Below are 10,118 nucleotides of genomic sequence, written 5' to 3'. Positions count from 1 at the left end.
GCTATAAGTAATAAATGTAAGAGCAAAAAGCTTGCTTCGTGAGCTGGTACGCCTTGCCTCACTTGCGCTTCATTTTCACTACCGAAGCTACTCATTCAGCTTCCCGTAATACGTAATAGTTTTAGTGGAAGAAATTAGCTAGTACTTCGCAAGGGCAGTTTCTTTTTTCCTATACATAAAGTTTTTTTGACTGAAGTGCACAATATAGGCGGTGTGCGTGTTTTTCTAAAGACATAATTTTTTGGATGAATCACCAACACCTGCCCCTTCTGTACTGTTCCTGCCGAAGACGCCACCACCAACCACCTACTATGGACGTGCCCTTCCCTTAGTGCCGCGAGATCCCGACACCTTCGCGGCACAGGCCTACATCCTGGGAGACGTCCTGATCTGCAAAGATGGCTGTGGGGGCCCCACCACCGCTGTCTTCTGGATTTCTTCGGGGAAACAGGTGCCAACTTGTACCTCTAAGACTTTATGTCAAAGGGCATACTATCGCAAAAAAAATGTGCTTTTTGTTTTAGGGCATCTCTAATGCAACAAGGTTTATTTCAACATCCAGCGCCAAACACCTGCTCAGATGGGCCATGGTCTCATATCAAGGGCTTTGTTTTCTGACAGGTACCCTGAAGCACGCCTTATATTCAGCCCATATATTCCTGGAAGTGTAAACAAAGCGTCCCGCATGTTTATTTGTACTATCCGTCCTAATCCCGCCGTAAAATTACTCGTATTAACAATCTCGGGACCTCTTCTGTATCGGGCTCGTGAAGATGTTATGGAGCTTGATGAGCAGGACATATGTTGCTTCCGGTCATGTCAGAGGACTCCTCAAGTGAACTTGAAAGCAAGGCATCTTTCGTTTGGTTGTGAAGGGTAGGAAGCGAACTTGAAGCGGTGTCTCACTTTGCGTGTGGTAGAAGATCTGATGGGAGAGCTGTTTCTGGCAAGTCAACTTCTTGAGAATCCTCATCAACATCGGGTGGTTAGAAGCACATCTTAGTTAGTGCAAAGTACTCTTTGAAATTTGCTGATTATTTTAGTGTTATAATAATCTTGCATTGTTCAATGTTGCCATCCTTGTTATCTTTTAATCTACAATACAATCGGCCTATAACATAAATCATCTCGTCTTCAAATTCCAAGTTGCTAGTGCATTCCTCCTTGAAGTTGTATATGTCTATAAATGGCTCAAGGTTCTAATTTAACCACCTCAATGCAACTTGAGTTTTCGTACCTGGTGCATCAAACTACTCAACCTAACACACCGACAAGTGAAATTTACATTCAAGCCTTATGTCTCTTACATTGCAACACAAGTCTCAAGCTATTACTTTTTTTTTGTTCCTTTTTGCCTTTAGTTCTTCAAGCACCAAATTACCCCTTGTGAAACTTCGCTCGTGATGTGGAGGTTCTGTCTCTTTATAAGTGGCGACTCTCACTTCACCCCTCACGAAGTCATTGTTCGGACCCACCGATGGCAATCGTGACAGGTGAGGATGCATAGTTGCGCTCTCATATGCCCATCCCGTCTGTCGCCTTTGAGCTGACCAACAATAGCTCTGCCATCTTCAGCCGTCCGCCGTCCACATCGTTGGTGTAATTCTTGTAAGAAACCGATGGTCCGAAGACTTAGAATATTTTCCGATATCTCATCCCCCTTACAGACACCGACTCCGCCACTTTCACTTCCGCCAGCTTGGTGGCCCCGACTCTTTTGTCCCGGGATTCGGCACCAATAAGAGGCTGAAGAAATGAGTCCGAAGCTGCCGTAAAGAAACAATACCTATATTTACATAATGTCGCTACGAATGTACAGCCGGTAAAACGCTTGTCTATAACAGCGAGTTCAACTTCAACCAGCTACATCCGAAAACTGCCGAAACATGCTCGTTCCAAACATGTCGGAGGCAACAGCGAAGGGCTAAGACTTCAGACTTCCGCAGTAGTTTTATTCAAATCTAGCTCCGGCGGGGCAGGATAGGGCTGAGAGTACGAACGACGTGTTATAGACAAGCCTTTTACCGGCTGTACATTGTTTTCAATTATCGTCTTCTGCCGCTTCCTTTCACCGTACGCTGCACCATGAGACGTCCTCTTTTGTGTTAGGGTTATTGCCCTACATCCACCCCAATAAAATATAACAGGGGCCACGTAGGCGTGTCGCTTTTGGGGACTTTTACAACTGAGACAGGTCCAATAACGTTGACTGCAACCACCTACTACTGCTTGCGAAGGAGTACCATTCGAGCACGGTCTGACGTACAAACGTTTGCGGTTCCTTCCGTATGATCGGTAAACAGGGATGTCCGTACGACTCCGCACAGTGAAAGACTTAGAAATGCCGTTTGTTCTTCGTTTCTTTCGCGTCGTCCGTTTCTGTCCGCGTTTTTACCCCGTTTTGACTCATTTCTCCCCTTTTTTATGTAACACAAACCTTCTAACTTTCGCCTTCGTCCGTGCATCTGTCTTCATTGACCGCGAGTGCGAGTCTCGTAGTTCACAAAACTTAGCCCTTATATCATTACAACTGTCTTCCGCGACAGGATTCCTTCAGTAACATCTTGAAGAGGTAACGGGAATTATGCGAGGGTGGTGAGGACAGAAAAGCGACATAGACGAGAAGAGACTAGTGGCAGTAAAAAGTATCTGGAACTATGCGAGGCCGAGATGCGGGGATGGGCTAAATTTTAAATTAGAGCACGATCGCCGCCGGGATGAAAGGGCAGCAAACCTAAACCCATGAAAGCAGCACCAGATGGGGAGCGCGCAGAGCAGGAAAGTCTACAGGTCCTGCTTACGTATCCGCAAATGCGGCGCAGAATATTTCACAATCTGGTGGTTACATGGTAGCCCAACCACACCCAGTGCCTATCAAGTCGACGAATCGGCGAAATATAATTCCTACACTTTATGACTGCTTGGTCTATTCTTGAATAACCTTTACGTAACCCTGCTTGTTCTTTAGGTTGACTGAAATCTAAGGTGGCAGAAATTCTCTTAGCGATTACCTTGGTAAGTACCTTGTCGACGACTGACAGTAAGCTGATCGGCCTGTAATTTTTCAGGTCCTTTATGTCCCCTTTCTTATGGATTAGGATGATGTTCGCGTTCTTCCAAGATTCCGGAATGCTTGCGGCAATTAGGCATTGCGTATACAGGTTTGCCAGTTTTTCAAGTACAATTTTTCCTCCATCCTTCAAGAGGTCTGCTGTTATCTGATCCTCCCCAGGTGCGCTCGCCCCTTTCATTTCTTTCAAAGCCCTCCTTTACTTCTTCAGTCGTTACTGGTGAGATGTCTATCTCCTCTGAACTACTTTCTCGTTCGGCATTATCCTGGAAAGTCCTGGCTACTGTACAGATCCCTATAGAACTCCTCGGCCACTGCGACTATGTTATCCCTATTTGTGTTGACATTGCCTTGCTCGTCTTTAAGTGCATACATCTGATTTTTCCCCAGGCCAAGACGCCTCTATACTGCTTTCAGGCTACCTCCGTTCTTTACAGCGTATTCGATCCTGTCCATATTGAACCTTCGTATATCAGCTGTCTTACACTCATTGATTTACTTAGAAAGCTCCGTGTTTTATTCTGTCAGCTGGGGTGGAGATTGCCATGGTTTGCCGTTTCCTAATTAGATCTTTTATCTCCTGGGAAAGTTTACCAGTATATACTGCCTCGCCATCGTGCCCCCGACCTATACTGCACACTCTGTGATAATGCGTGTAAGGTTGTCGCTGGCTTCTTGTGTCGTAAGTTCAGCTTCTTCGGTAAGAGCTGTGTATCGGTTCTGCAGCGCGATCCTGAATACATCTACTTTATGCCTTACTGTTAGCTCATTAATCGGCTTCTTTAGTACTAGCTTGTTACGGTCCCTCCTCAAATCTAGCTTAATTTGAGATCTTACCATAGGATGGTCACTACACCTTACCCTTCCGAGCATTTCCACATCCTTCACAACGCAAGCGGTATTGCATAATACGAAGTCTATTTCATTTTTATGGTCCCAACTGCCTTGTCCCCAGCCTGATGCTTGCCTACTTTAGCATTGAAGTCCCCTATAACTGCGGTATACTGTGTTTTTACTTTAGCCATTGCCGATTTCACATCTTCATAGAAGCGTTCCCCTACCTGGTGGTCATGGCTGGATGTGGGGGCATAGCCCTGTACCACCTTGAGCTTGTACCTCTTATTGAACCTAATTACAAGACCTGCTGCCCTTTCTTTATTATATATTCTTCTATGTTGCCAGCTAAGCTTTTATTGACTAGAAATCCTACGCCTAGTTCTCTTCTGTCCTCTAGACTGCGGTAACATAGAACGTGTCCATTTTACAGCACCGTAAAGGCTTCACCTGTTCTCCTAGCCTCACTAAGCCCTATGACATCCCATTTGATGCCCTTTAATTCCTCTAACAACACCTCTAGACTCGCTTCACTAGATAAGGTTCTCGTGTTAAACGTTGCCAGGTTCAAATTCCAATGGCGGCCTATCCGGGTCCAGGTATTATTAGCACCCTCTGCTGCGTCACAGGTCTGACCGCCGCCATGGTCAGTTGCTTCGCAGCCACTGGAGACTGAGGTCCTTGGATTAATTGGCATATTCATAGGAGGTTGTGGCCGTTACTACACCAGGGTGGCCAATCCTGCTCTGGTGAGGGAGTGCGTTACCGGCAATGGTCGCCGGGGTCAGGCCGCACCCCCAGCCCGCACTGCTATTGCAGAATTGCGAGGGTTTTTTTAGGGTGGGGGGGATAATCCGGCACCGGGATTCGAACCACGGTCTGTCTACACGCGATGCGGAAAATCAAAAGTTGCGCGGGGGACATACCGTAACAAAACACGCAGCTTATTTTCTTCCCCCAACAGAGACTGAGCTGGGTCCGGGGAGTTTGTGCGAACACACCTTTAAGTTCGAGATATTCGCTGCACCTCAAAATCACCGGAGGACTAATTGGCCATCGAATTGAGCACGTGTTTTACCGTAGACTCCCGCTCGTCTCCGGTAAGGTGCCTCCACAGTATTCTTTGTATTACGAAAAGGCGCGCTGGCGCTCCCTCAGCGGTTACATTCTACCCCTCAAGGGTACAATGCCCAGTGCTGCCATGATAAAGGTGAAAAGAGGTAAACCTGAACTCAATTCGTTAATGAAATGTCCGGTTACTTTGACAGGTGGTTGGAAACTTCTCAGGTGCCCAAGACCTTCGAATCATTACGAAATGAGATGATCGCAAACCAATTAGTCAAATTGTGCTCCGCTCAACCGGCTGTTCTTATTAGGGATAGATTGTCAATCCTCCAAAGAAATTCCTGACGCATGCGATCACTTCCTTGAGGCACAAGCTCTGACAAATTGGGAAAGCTCAGTTTCGGAAACAAAGAGATCCAAGCGATTCGTTTGCACAAGGTCCAACTTGCCTAATACGCGTCAAAATCAGGCACTGCGTCTCCATTTCTGGATGGCAGTATACAATGTCTGGTGATTAAATTGCGATAAACGGGAGCATACCGCAGACACCTGTCACTGTAAACCACCTGATAAGAAGCAATTGTGTCGTGTTCTGTATAGAAAAGTGTCCTCACAAAAAAGTGCAGTGGCCCCCGGGCAAGAAATGCAGGCCCCATCTGTTGAAGGCAAAAAACAGCGCAATCTCCAAAAAAAGCCACTTGAAGGGGTGGACCAGTAGTAACCCATAAGGTCTACGGACGCCCTTTTTCTATTTTAGGGACAACGGCAAGAACGAAATCATCGCGCCCCAAGACCGGGTCCTACACAGGTGTTTAACAGGCCAACACTCAACTATAAGATTTCCCACGAGGCGTCTTCAAGAGGCATACATCCACGTTTACAAGCCATACTTCCATAGCCAAATGCGTTGCGAAATGCAGGGCTAAATATTGCCAGTTTCCTGGCAAAATGCATGACTAATTCTCTGTAGGATCTATCTTAGAAATCATTGATTGATTGATTGATTGATTGATTGATTGATTGATTGATTGATTGATTGATTGATTGATTGAAATGTGAAAAGCATTTTAACAGCAGTGACGTAGCGTGGCAGCCAATGCAACCGCAGTCCTGAGGGACTCTAGCAGAGCACACTGCATAAAACTGCTTATGTTTGTCTGAGAGATTAAGCGACGACAGGTTGAGTAAAATGAGTGATGAGGCAAAGCGAAACAGCCGCCTTCAAGCACCATCATGTTCGCAAGCGGCGCGGACAAAAACATGCAGCAACAATAGCCGGTAGACAAGAAGCCAGCCAACAGCATTAAAATGGCAATGACAGATCTGTCTTACAAAAAGGAACACTCCTGCACTTTTTTTATTAACATGAGCTCTTCGATCTCGGCAATCTTTGCAGTCTGGTTGCCGCATCAAAAAACTTGTGATTCCGCGTCTTGTCCTAGCCTCATCAATGATGGAACCTCATAAAGGGTTGTCTGGCATTCACCAGTTTATAAATACTTGAATTCTTCGATAATAATAATGGCCAACTATTTATGCTGACGTTTAAAGATTTCACAAGAAGTGTGAACCATTCTAGATGGCTAATTTGAAAAACGAAAGTGGTATTGTTCCCTTGGGAAATATACAGTTTGCTTGTGTATGACAGAATATCTGCCTTCGAGAAAAACTACAAGCCTAGAGAGAACCTTAGGACCACAATAAGCATATGTGCTTCGAGGTCCAGCCATGTTCTCACATAACTCTGGCAGCAAGTTCTTCGGGTGCCTCCGCGAACTATGCTGAATATTGGTTCGGAGAACGCACAAACTTTATTGACTGCGTGTATAGAGATTTCGTTTTTCACCCGCAAACTCTCGACCACTCATGGCGTCTTAAAGTCGGTGTGGGTTCACTTGAAACTTTTAACCCCTCCCCCCCACCCCTGTTCAAAAACAGCCAATCACCATATAGTTGTGCCTAGCGTTTTGAGGCCCCCAGGCCCCCAGCGTGAGCCCGTTAAGAGAAGAGGAACCAGATGATATAAATGACCGTAACAGGGATCACCATCTGTTGGCGAAATCTTGATGCGTGCTTCAAAAGCGTGTCACGTCTACCACGCCCACCGATAACACCCGAGATACCACGCCGAGTCGTCGGCTGCGACCGCAAGATATCGGGGCCGCGCAGTAGCGCTGGTCACTCCTATTTGCCACGGCACCAGACACGTGGGGTTTGCGCTGGGACACCTTGTCCTCAGCCCGTTGGCAGGGCCGCTATGTGTTCCGGCGGAACACCAGTTGAGGCCACAGAGCCTACCGGGCCGACGGGCAAAGGGGTCTATGCTGTCTCGCCAGGCCAGCTGGCGTTCTTTCTGGGCTGCCACACAAGCCAGGTCCCGTTGAGGTTCGAGTTGACGTAAGACCTGGCCCAATGGAACCCACACGAGTGAGTCTCACTACTACCGCTCGCGACGGCCTATTCAACTGAGCTCGTTGCGACTTACACGCGTTCGCGGTTCCTTCCTCTCATTGTTGAACTGGGACTCACGTTTGACTGTGCTCACGTGTAGCGCTCAGTTACGCTGTTTTTTGTGATCCCTTTTTTTTGCGTTTTCAGTTCCGTTTGTTCCATTTCCCCACTCCACTACAAAACGTCTATGTTTCGCCTTCGCCGGAAGACCCGTCTTTATTTACGTCGAGTGCAAGTCTCGTTGTTCACGCGGCCGAACACTGGCATTACTACACACCTCGCATTCTGACTGGGCGCGTCTTGCCTCGTTATAACGGGGGCCGCAGCCCACGACGTGAATGCCCGAACCCCAGCTGAGTGAGTAGGCAGCATGGCACTTCCCCCGTTCATTGCCTCAAAGAACACCAATATTCTGAGCAACCGATAGAGAACACAAAAGTGGGCTTGTTCCGCTAACTAGTGCCGCTATGGCAGGAACAGATATGGAGTTTCCCGCCGATGGTGTTTAGGTACCACTTTCTTTTAATGAACAGTACAATTTACCCGGCGAAGGCACTATGGTTGTCGTGAGAGTGCCTGCTGCTGCTCGAGCCGACACAACACAGCCATAGTTCCGATGTTTTAGCCGATTTTCCATTCAGTGGGACCGGGTTTATGTTTTTGTTTTCCCCCGTTTTGCGATAAGATCTTCTGGTTTGTAATATTTAGTACCCGTTTATTTAAATGTATGCCCTTCGCACCGCTGCTGCTTATTCACTGTTGTCAATAAGGTGTCATTTATTATTTGTGCCCTACCCTTGCTCTCTGGCGCCAGACGTGGAGATTTGTTAGCTGAACTTATAAACCTCCTGATCTCTAACTGATTATGACTTCACCTAAAGCTATCTTCCTTTTCCGAGTATTTTTCTTGTGTCCTTGAGGCGTGACCGGAGATAACGACTCCTTATATTGCCCACTATTAAGGCATTACGTGCAATTCCAGTGTGATCGCTTTACTGAAGTGAATTGCGGTTTAGCAATACTGTTTGCACTTGGTTCGTTAATTTCATAATTTCTTCGTCTGGAGAAGCGTGCACTCGGCACATTCGCTTTATTTTGTTTCGCTAAGGGGAAAAAGTACATTAAAAAGTTTGGAGTCCAGCTACTGGCAATTATAGAACTTCACGTCCGCGTTTTTCGTTAAACACACTCCCGACTGTCGTGCATTGTGATATTTTCTTTTTGCCGCCTCAATGCTGCTTTCAACAGCCTCAATACTTTCTCCAACTATATTGAAATAGGCTCTAGGCAGTTTGACATGTACAACTAGTCAGATTTGTTGGCAACAGTAGTGATCCATTCGGGTGGGCAGAGGAAGTCCTCAATGTTCCGTGTAATGTGTTTGTGTATAGAGAATTCGACGAAATATTTTTTCATGCTTCGTTTCTGAGAACTAACTATGTCTGCTACTCAACTGTTTGAAGGCCTCACCGGTTGTTAAGACGTTCCCTATTCGTAGAATGTTCCAGGTACCCTCTCTTGCACCGTTTAAATCTCCCCAATTGAAGTTCTTCCTCTCAACGCTAATAGTAAATCACTAGTACGAATGTTTAATTTTAATTGATGTCTCATACTGCTCTTTTCAGTACGCAGCTGCGTAGCTACGTGCCGGGTATAAATGAGCCGTGCACACGTCTCTCCTCTCAGAGAAGCATCCCTGAACTGATCGTTTGATCTCGACCTCTCATCAGCTCTCTTCTTCACAGAACATGAAAGCGACGGTTGTGTTCTGCGTTCTGCTGCTCATGATTGGTAGTAAGTGATTATCTCCATAGAGTTGGAGCCTTTTGTGTCTTTTTTAAGCTTCTATGAACGTATCTGAAATATTTTTACTTTAGGACTTTGATATAATACCTGCAACTCCACATAACCTTAATTTTTAAATCCTCAGTATGTCAATGCCCCCACCAACCTACCAAACGATCTTTGATGATTTAAGATCGAAAAATGTGTCTCTTCTCGAATTTTTCAACTTGCTTGAAAGTATTATTATGTCCACCCCTAATATAATAATTCTGAGGTTCAGCTATTTTTTCCCCTTTTAAGAGCCTTGCATAACGGTAAACCTATTTGTAAAGCGACAATGGTTACCACCGCGGCTACATGGCCATGCGCCTCGGGCAACTTTAGCAACGTCTACCTACAAAAATATGCATGAGAGGCAATTCGTAAATTTATTCTCAATGTACACCTGGTGTGAATGCATCCAAAATACGTTTGCTGCCATGAAGGATACACATTTGTTGCAATCAAAGTCAAATTCAGCTCCCAGTGCAATTTTGTTCAACTTTCGGTCAAAATACTGCAAAAAGTGCTTAATTTACAACTTTCCAAGTTTGGTCGCGCTTGCTCTTAGAGCACTAAACAGACGCACTCAATATTAAAACTATATACTGTACGGTTAGGATGCAGTGGGGCCACAAGTTTAAAAAGAACTGAAACGCAAATATATAAGGAGCTTCTCAAGCAACAACACGTCTGGGAGTGTTCTGAAATTCTAGCCAGATCTTGTCGTTTACCATAAAAAACATGTTCGGTTATTTTTTCCTGGAAAGTATAAAGCGCAAACGAGAAGCCCTAACCGCCGGGCTCTCCATGACGTGCTGTAGTGATAGTGACTTCCTTAAAATTTGTATATATTACGTATGTTTTGTATGAA

The sequence above is a fragment of the Haemaphysalis longicornis genome, unplaced genomic scaffold, assembly GCF_048455015.1.
Source record: "Haemaphysalis longicornis isolate Haplotype H1 unplaced genomic scaffold, Haemaphysalis longicornis Haplotype H1 scaffold_5, whole genome shotgun sequence".
Lineage (NCBI taxonomy): Eukaryota > Metazoa > Arthropoda > Arachnida > Ixodida > Ixodidae > Haemaphysalis > Haemaphysalis longicornis.
The sequence above is the reverse complement of the archived record's forward strand: the minus strand, read 5'-3'. Positions refer to the sequence as shown.